The sequence below is a fragment of the Hemiscyllium ocellatum genome, chromosome 14 (genome assembly GCF_020745735.1).
Source record: "Hemiscyllium ocellatum isolate sHemOce1 chromosome 14, sHemOce1.pat.X.cur, whole genome shotgun sequence".
NCBI lineage: Eukaryota > Metazoa > Chordata > Chondrichthyes > Orectolobiformes > Hemiscylliidae > Hemiscyllium > Hemiscyllium ocellatum.
In genome coordinates, this window is record NC_083414.1 from 80,883,041 (window position 1) to 80,891,923 (window position 8,883).

Here is an 8,883-nt window from a genome sequence, read left to right on the forward strand (position 1 = left end):
TTTCGCTCTGTACATTACGAATTGACAGACATTTTGAAGTAATTTCCAGCTGCAAAAATCCTCAATTGAGGATCTGGCAAAATTTCACGGAATATTGCCAATCAGAGCAAAAGTGTGGAAGTCGTTCATTTCGGCAGTGTTTCACAATTCTACTTTTCCCGTGAGCAGTCGAACAGACTGAATGATTGTGCCACAGACTGCGATGCTAAAAAGTGATCCTTTAAAGCAGGTGTAATAAGCATCACAACGTTATTGGGTTACGCCGCGTGGGAACAGATACTACAGTGTATCACGTCCATGCTCTCCACATCGCCAAAATTAAACATGTCCCTTTCACAGCATTTGACCTCAATCCGTCAAAACCCATTCTATCCAGAAACTCATTCCGTTCCCTTTGCAATTTTCTGAACGTAATAACCTCGTCCACATTCGCGGTTAGCTCATTCCACACATGCACAACCTTTGTGTAGGAAATGCGCCTCAGATACTTTGTCAATTTCAGCCAAATCACCTTAAACTAATGCTCTCGAGTTTTCAACTCTCCCCAGCTTGGGTAAAACACGAAAATACTCAGTTTACAACCCTTCCATAAGATCATGTCGCAGCCGTTACGCTGCAGAGAAAGTTGTCCCAGCCTATTCCACCTTGCCCTATCCTCCAAACATTAACGACATCCTTGTCTGTATTTTGTCATCAATTTCAACGTGTCTTTTTTTTTTAAGTTTTCAAGATGTCAATTACGCTGGACAACAACGAGCTGTTGGAAACTGAAAGACAAAACGTAGAATGGCTTCAATTTTCAGTGCTGGACACCACTGAGCCGCTGCAGGGGCGGCCGCGGCTTGTTTCTGTGGTGTAGTGGTCATCACATTCGCCTTACGTGCGAAAGGTCCCCAATTCGAAACTGGGTAGAAACTGCTTTGTTCTTCAATTGCAGCACTTTACATGGACAAAAATGGAGCTTTCTTGCTTGCTTTCCCATCAGCAAACCTGCCTTCGAATTTGCTTTAACAAATCAGCTCCTTGAGTGAAATGTAATGTAATGCAATTCTATTTAATTACTGTGCAAAGCATTGTAATGTTTTTCTCCAACCTAGGTCTGATCATAAGTTTATTCTGTTTGAGAGTACAGTTACCACGTTCTGATCCTAACATAAAAAGCAGTGCCGCATTTGCTTTCCTTGCGCAGACTCGACCATTCCCAATGCGAAGATAGGCGGAAGTGAGGGCTGCAGGTGCTGAAGCTCAGAGTCGAAAGTGTAGTGCAAGAAAAGCACGGCAGGTCAGACAGCATCTGAAGAGCTGGAGAAGCAATGTTTCTGACACTAACTACTGCCATTCCATTACTACCTGATGCATGGAGGAAGAATGACTCATATTCCGCCTTCGGACCATGCAAGCACACGGGATAAATGTGTACTTGAACAGCTTCCTCATTTCACTTCATTCTACCTTATACCAGTCGCAATCTTCCAACTAGGCACTGCTCTCTTGACCCGTCGATGAAACAATCCTCTTAACTATCACCTTCTTCCTCACCTTCATCCACCTGTCGCTTTCCCAGATACTTTTCCACCAACAGAATTACCCTCCCACTTAAATCTCAACCCCGACCTGCAAGCCTCATTCCTGATGAAGGGTTCATGCCTGGAACGTCGATTCTCCTGCTCCACAGATGCTGGCTGACATGCTGGGCTGTTGAAGTACTATGCTGTCGCCACTGCAAAGATAGATGAGCTCGGCTGGGGCTCTTTATCTGACAGTGGGAAAAGCTGGGATAGGAACTGATTAACGTGCACAGAGAAAGGATAGATATATGTGATAGAAATAAACTTCTTACAGGAAGGGTTAATAACCAGGGATATAGCAAGAGAGATGATATTCAGAGAAGTTTTAGGAAGAATGCTTACAACATCAGAGTGTTGTATGTCTGGAACGCACTATTTGAACGTGTGGTAAAGCTAAGAGTCAACAGAACATTTCCGGAGTATTTAGCCGAACACTTGAGGAGCTAGCCCTTAATGACGAGGTGCTGGAAAGTGTGGCAAGGACAAACAAATGTTCGATGAAAACCATGAAACCGTATTTTTGGGTGCAGCAAAATGGAGGTTAGCACAGCTCTTTGGCGAAGTGAAAGATGCTTTAGACTTCCACTGTGTTGTTTATATTGTGATTCAAATTTTGTTTGTTTGAGTCCCACCATATTCGGAGTTTAGAACATAGAACAATACAGTACAAAATAGGCCCTTCGCCCCTCGATGTTGCGCCGACCTGTGAACTATTCTCACTTCTTCTCCCTACATTATCCCAAAATCATCCATGTGTTTCTCAATTTCTTTCACATTTCAGCTGAATCAATGGTTGTTCGACTGATTCATCGTCAATTCCAGTCATCTGGAGTTCTCGTCCCTGCTTCTGACCAGAGAAGATTCCTCACCTTCTTGATGGTGAGCTTTGAGGGAATCGTATCATTTGAAACATGATCAGACCAGAATCGGCTGCTCATTCACAAAACCCACTGCTAAAGCTCACTGTCTCTAAACACATTTCCCACCCACAGTTGCACAGAGTTTTTCGGTTTGTTCAGTGTCTTTTATCCCTTTTGCTGACAGGTTGATGTGGATGGGTTGGGAAAAGATATTGATGCATTTGTTCAGCCATAAGGATATCAAATGACGGGATAGTTCCATCGTATAAAATTGCCTCCCCTTGTTCCTCTCCCTGTCTGTGCTGTTTCTGACAGAGGAAATTAAACAATAACATGATGAGGACACTGTGAATGTACACTGTGAATATCAAGGACCTCCTCTTTATCCCACTGCTCTCACAGCTGGAATACACAACTCCTGTTGCAGCTTTGATCAGACAGTGGAGGATTCTCCCAGGCACTCTGTCTGACTGCATGCTCCTTCACACAGGTTTCCAACTGGACACATGGAGCAAACGGCCGTGTGGATATTGGGGATTCAGGGACAGATTTCCCCTTTGCTGGGTTAGAGTTGTGGCCAAGTTAATAAACATGAATATAAGCGATTCTGTATCTTATTATGCATTCTTATCATTTTACAAATTAAACTGAAATTCAATTTACTCTTGTTTAACATTCTTATATCTTTCGTATTCATGAAAACTGAGCAATGTCCTCGGATGTAGGAATGGTGAAGATTGATGATGGGTGCAGTATGTTTCATGTTGTCTGTATGAACTTTCAGAAGGAAGTTAGTGGAGTGTCTTTGAATCAAATTCTGTGCCGAATTGAAGCCGACCAAAAGAACAGCCCTGTGACAGCGATAATGTAAACAGGACAGTGACACACGGAAATGCAGTTTTCAATCAAGTCTAATTTGCACAACATTTTTCTGTGTCCCTTTCCTGAACCTGGTGCTCCAATCGTCACAGGTCAGTTCCTCCTTCTCTGCCTTAACTTTGATTTCAGAATTACAACAAAAGTAGAACAGGTTGGTCGAAGGTCCCAGAGTTACGAAGAGTGCACGTTACTGGTGGCACTCTGCTGCTCCTGTGCAGCAATTCATCATCACTTAACAGCGTGTGAAATACTGCAGCTGTAATTTCAATTATTATCTGAAGCTGCTTTTCCTGATGTTGATCAGGGATCATTGGACCACTAAACTGAAGTGCATTTCAAACATAACGTCGAATAAAGCAGCATTTATTGTAAAACTTCAGCTTCTGATTTGTGGGACTGTTCTGTATTTGGAAAATGTGTCAACTATCAGCCGGAAAGGTGTCCATATTCCCCAGGCGATTATCCATCTGTGGATCGGGAAACAGGGAATGTTTTAGCATGATGACATTTTTCAATTCTTTGAACCTCCACTGTATTCCTTTCTTGGAAAGGCTGTTAAACTCCTTTCATATTATCCCATTTGCTGCAAAGTCGCACAGTTCATTAAACTGTTCGAAATGAATTAGGTTTATCTCTTTGGGTAGATTGAAGGTTGTCAGTGAATCTGGTAAAGTCATAACAAATAGCTTTGCTGTTGTGCAGAACAGAGAGTTCAAACAGGAATAAGGAGGACTCAGTTCCGTTCCTGGTCATTGTGACCAAATGTTCAAGGCAACAAATGGCAATGATGATGATGCTTGACATCAACAGGGCCATTCCTACTCAATAGAGTCACCATGTATTACAGATCAGGTGAGTGGGAGAGATTATGATCCTTATGGAAACCTGAGATAGTGCGACAATGAATCTCACAATGTTAGTCTCACTCTATACCATAAACCAGTTAGCCAGCGGAGTGAGCTAACTTGCTTCCGTTTACTGCAAAGCTATAACAAATATATCAGTATATTAACATTTTGTAGTAGTTCACGTAGAATCAACCGCGAAACTTTCAACACCACCAGCTCTTCTTATACTAAATTTCTTCATTTACAGATGTTATACAATTTCTTTCCAATCAACGCTAAAGAATTCGTGAGTGTGCCACTTTTGTATCACCATCCAGGCAGCCCAGAATCCCTGTCCCTGTTAAATTCGCTCCTTGTGTGCCTGCACGTGGTTTTTCAAATATTCTGGAATCAGCTTCTAATTTGTTTTCTTTGGGAAAAAATCATCTCCGATTTCAATAACTATCAGAATAAAAAGTATCTGCTGTAAACTTCTTTGTCGTCCCTCGCCGATTTTGAAGCTCTAATCTTTAGTTATACACTCACCTCAGCGATAGGATTTCCTCCTATTTACTCTTACCAACCTCACATAAGCTGAAAATCCTCCGGTTGGACAAAATTCAGTCATTCCTGATTTGTTCCGCTTATTCTACATCTATTCCACCATCCCATTAAACTCCTTGATTTCTTTTCTCTTTGCTTTATCTCCCAGTAAATCTCATTTCCGTCGTCTCGAACGATTTTGCAATAAGGGAACTCTCACCATATCCTTCCTCACCATATTCCAACCTCAACCTTTGTGTATTTCATCATGTCTTTATCTCCCAGTAAGTTTCGTCCTGAGAAATGATGTTTGGTCTAATTCAACTCATGAAAACTTACCACTATGCTTTGCAATCTCATTACCGGTACAGGAAAGATGTGAGCTATTTCACTTATAGCTGAATCAATTGGCCGCAGCAACATTGGTTCAAATCGCAGTCACATATGTGAAAGTTGTACTCATTTTAGTTTCTTCTCAACGTATACTGAAGTAGCACAGTGAGGAATCAATTAATATTATAAAGACATACAAAAGGGGGCGTCTTAAATGTGAGGTTATGAAATCAGGGTAGTTTTGATTAACATAGACCAGAGATGGTTCAAATCTCAGGCTCATGAGATTGACAGAGGGCGATGTTGAGCGAAATAGACTGTCTTGGCAAATACCAGTGTTATGAAGTTGTGGGTGTAATATACCTTAAAGGGTGCTGAAATGGCTGGCGAGCACAAGGAGTCCAGAACAAAGTAACAACATTACATTTGGTCGAAACAACTAACAGCTTTGTTACATTGATAAAAAAAAACAAATTCGCATTCGCCTAATCAGTTTAAATTATGCCCCAATCAAGTTTGAATATGGTATTTTAACAATGTTAAAATCAGTGAAACGAGCCGATGATTTATGGAACAAATATCAGACATGTTGAACAGTTACCCAGAGCGGCAAAGAACAGCAAAGAGAGCAGCAAAAATTCCAACAGATGTCGGATGCTAGTAAGATCTCCGAGAGGTGACTAACTGCAGAAAGAGATTGCATAGAAAAAAGCACCGACACCGAACTGGAGAGAAAATCTACAGAGGAAGATACAACGAGAAGATTCGACAACCGGCTGGTTTTTAAATTTGAATATTTTTTGTAAATATTAATGGGTTCGGGGATGGGGAAGGCTTTTCAGACCAATAGTGTAGAGCAGAAGGTTAAAGACAGGTTTAGAGAAAGGACGTGTAAGTAGTTGTAAGTTAATTATTCGCTGTATAATATAAAAAAGTAATAAAGTTGTTATTTTTAACTTTAAATACTAATTTTTTTTGCTATAGTTCTTTGCCTCTTGAATTTTAACAGAATACAGCACGGGATGAATCCTTTCTGTTTTGTTTGTTTACATTAGCAGAGGCGTTTACTCCGTTATGTAATACCAGTTTCTGTGGTTGCTGTGTTGTTTCGCACATTTGTGCATTTTGCCTCATTAACGATTTTGAAGTTATCCCCTCAATGCAAAAGTTCCGTGCTTTTGCACCATTGTACAAAAGGTGTAGTGTGCCTAAGCAACAGGGCGCCTTACAATAACATCCGACGCTGATTCAATCTATCTATCCTGGTATTGATCAATGGAAGCAGCACTGCGCACTCTCCTCGAGTTTGGAAAACAATTCCCTCAAAGATAATGCAACATCCCCGCATTCAAGGGGATATCATTCCATCGCCTTCAATTCCTCACAGAATCTGAATCAACAAGTTTTGTCACTGTCATTTATTTGTTTGTGTTTAAATCATGTGAGCAAAGGGTCACAGTTGGAGAGTGCTGGTCCCATAAAACAGTGGTCAGACCATACTCTGTGCACTGTACTATGCTGTTCATCATTTCACTAACACCAGGTAGATGCATCTATGCTCTGCAACATTTTCACGCCTGTCTTAAGAAGCAAGATAAACAGTTCCTTGTTCCCACTTTTGTTGTCACACAGACCAAGATTGTAAATGATGGAAACATGCGCTAATCGAGACTGTCTGCTCTCCCAAATCCTTTTTCTCTCCAGCAGATGACAAGCTTCTGGTCTGAATCGCTTTCTTCTGTTCCCTGTCACTCTGGGATGATGTGAGCTGTGAAAACTCTTCTCTGAGCTGGGGGTAACGTGGTAAAGTTTGGACACATCAGGTGCAGTGTGTCTGTGCGACAGGGCTCTCTTCAATAACATCGCATGCTGATTCAGATAGCAGAGCCTTCGCTGTGAATTCGAGAAGTACACAGACACTGTTACCGATTACTGGGAGAGATTCTCTCTTTCCCAGCATTTCTGCACTTTTCTGTCTTTCTCAGATGGAATTATTTGGACAAGGTTCCCAAAGGAATATGAGTTCCTTTGCACGCAACATCTCCCTTTGGCACAGCTTTCCAGAATTTCCATAACTCCCACTCCCACTGTCCACCTGCCCCGCTGCAGAAGCCCGTGTTTGATAGGGAGCTGAAGAGCGCATTCACCTTGCTCTCCCACAACACCGATTGCCAATAGAAGATGTGCTCGTCCAGTTGCCAGCGGGGGAAGGGCTAGCGCAGCCTCCTGGGAAACGGTAGTCAGAATGGCAAGGAGCTATTATGAAAACTCAGTGCTACGTTGACTCCGAAACAAAGAGACTCACCTGATTTTAGATCACGCTTAAGGCGGGGTTTCTGGCTCGTTGGTTTTGGGTGTGATATCGCGTCAGGTGGGTGATATAAATGCGAGAAGTTACACTTGAGCCCTGGAGTTTTGCATCCGGTCCCATTTTTGACTTGGAAAGTATGATTTCGATGAGAGCGAGGTCAGATCAAGATACCGAATCATCAAGACAGACACCAGCAGCTTCTTGTATGCCTTTACTAGACTGAGAAATGTATTCTCCACTTCAAATGATGCTGATCCTGTTAATGTGGATCTTGCCGAGCGCACGTCCTGTGCGGAGTAACCTGAATGCCTTGTTTTTCTCACGCTGTGTTCTGCATCTCCTTGATTACTATGATCTGCCTTTACCAATTGCAAAGGTTTTCACTGCACCCAGGTAAATGTGACAATCAATCAATCAAATATAATCAATCAATCGAATGCCACAGATATTTCCTCTTTGTTTGGTGCCAGCACAGCGAAGGTGGGCTGTATGGCCTCCATTTGCACTATTTCGTGATTCTAAGTGAAATCACAGTTAAACCGACAGAATGTGGGAAGTTACTCAAAGGTTATGTTGACACAACCGGGACACATACGCGCCACAGTGTATCACATAATAATAGGGAACACCTTCTTGAAATCATCCTCTGAGGCACATGCCACACACCAGAATTAAAACTGAAGACCGACGGAAACTGCTGTAGTCAGCCCTAACAGAGCGACCGAGCGGGAGCGTACTGGGCTCATAACCCAGAAATTAATGGATTGAAAACGTCCTCTGCTCGTTGACAATTCCAGGTTTCAGTGTGTGTACTGCCCCGCCAGTGTTCCTCTACAACATAGCTCCATTCAACGTACTGCTTGTTGTTTCAATTTCCACTTCCTTCCTGTCAATGTATCTGAAATGAATATCTCAAACTCATATACCCGCCAAATTTACACAGGTGGGGAAACACACTTGTGAATGTCTGGAAGCTCTTTTCCTGTTCTCTATCTGTCTTCTCTGATCTGATTTCCGAAATCACTTGCCAGAGCGGGGAATAAACTGGTGTAGGTAAGATATATCTTACCTACGGCGGCACGGTGGCACAGTGGTTAGCACTGCTGCCTCACAGCGCCTGTAGACCCGGGTTCAATTCCCGACTCAGGCGACTGACTGTGTGGAGTTTGCACGTTCTCCCCGTGTCTGCGTGGGTTTCCTCCGGGTGCTCCGGTTTCCTCCCACAGTCACAAAGATGTGCGGGCCAGGTGAATTGGCCAAGCTAAATTGCCCGTAGTGTTCGGTAAGGGGTAAATGTAGGGGTATGGGTGGGTTGCGCTTCGGCGGGTCGGTGTGGACTTGTTGGGCCGAAGGGCCTGTTTCCACACTGTAAGTCTAATCTAATCAAATATCAATCGCAGAGTGCGCTATGCGCATGACGACCTGCATTTGGTCCCCCACTGTTTCACACAGCGGTGCCCTCCCTGTGAAATGAAAAGCCATAAATGGCAATTGGATCATCTTGTTGGAGACAGCATTACGACACAGACACAGTTCCGCATTACTAGGACATACATCACCAA

At 42.8% G+C, this 8,883-nt stretch overlaps 1 non-coding gene across 1 annotated transcript; it reads left to right on the forward strand.

Moving 5' to 3' along the window:
• Positions 1-844: 844 nt before the first annotated feature.
• trnav-uac (transfer RNA valine (anticodon UAC)) lies at positions 845-917 on the forward strand. The gene has a single exon. It is a non-coding gene; the product is annotated as a tRNA-Val (tRNA).
• The last annotated feature ends 7,966 nt before the right edge of the window (positions 918-8,883 follow it).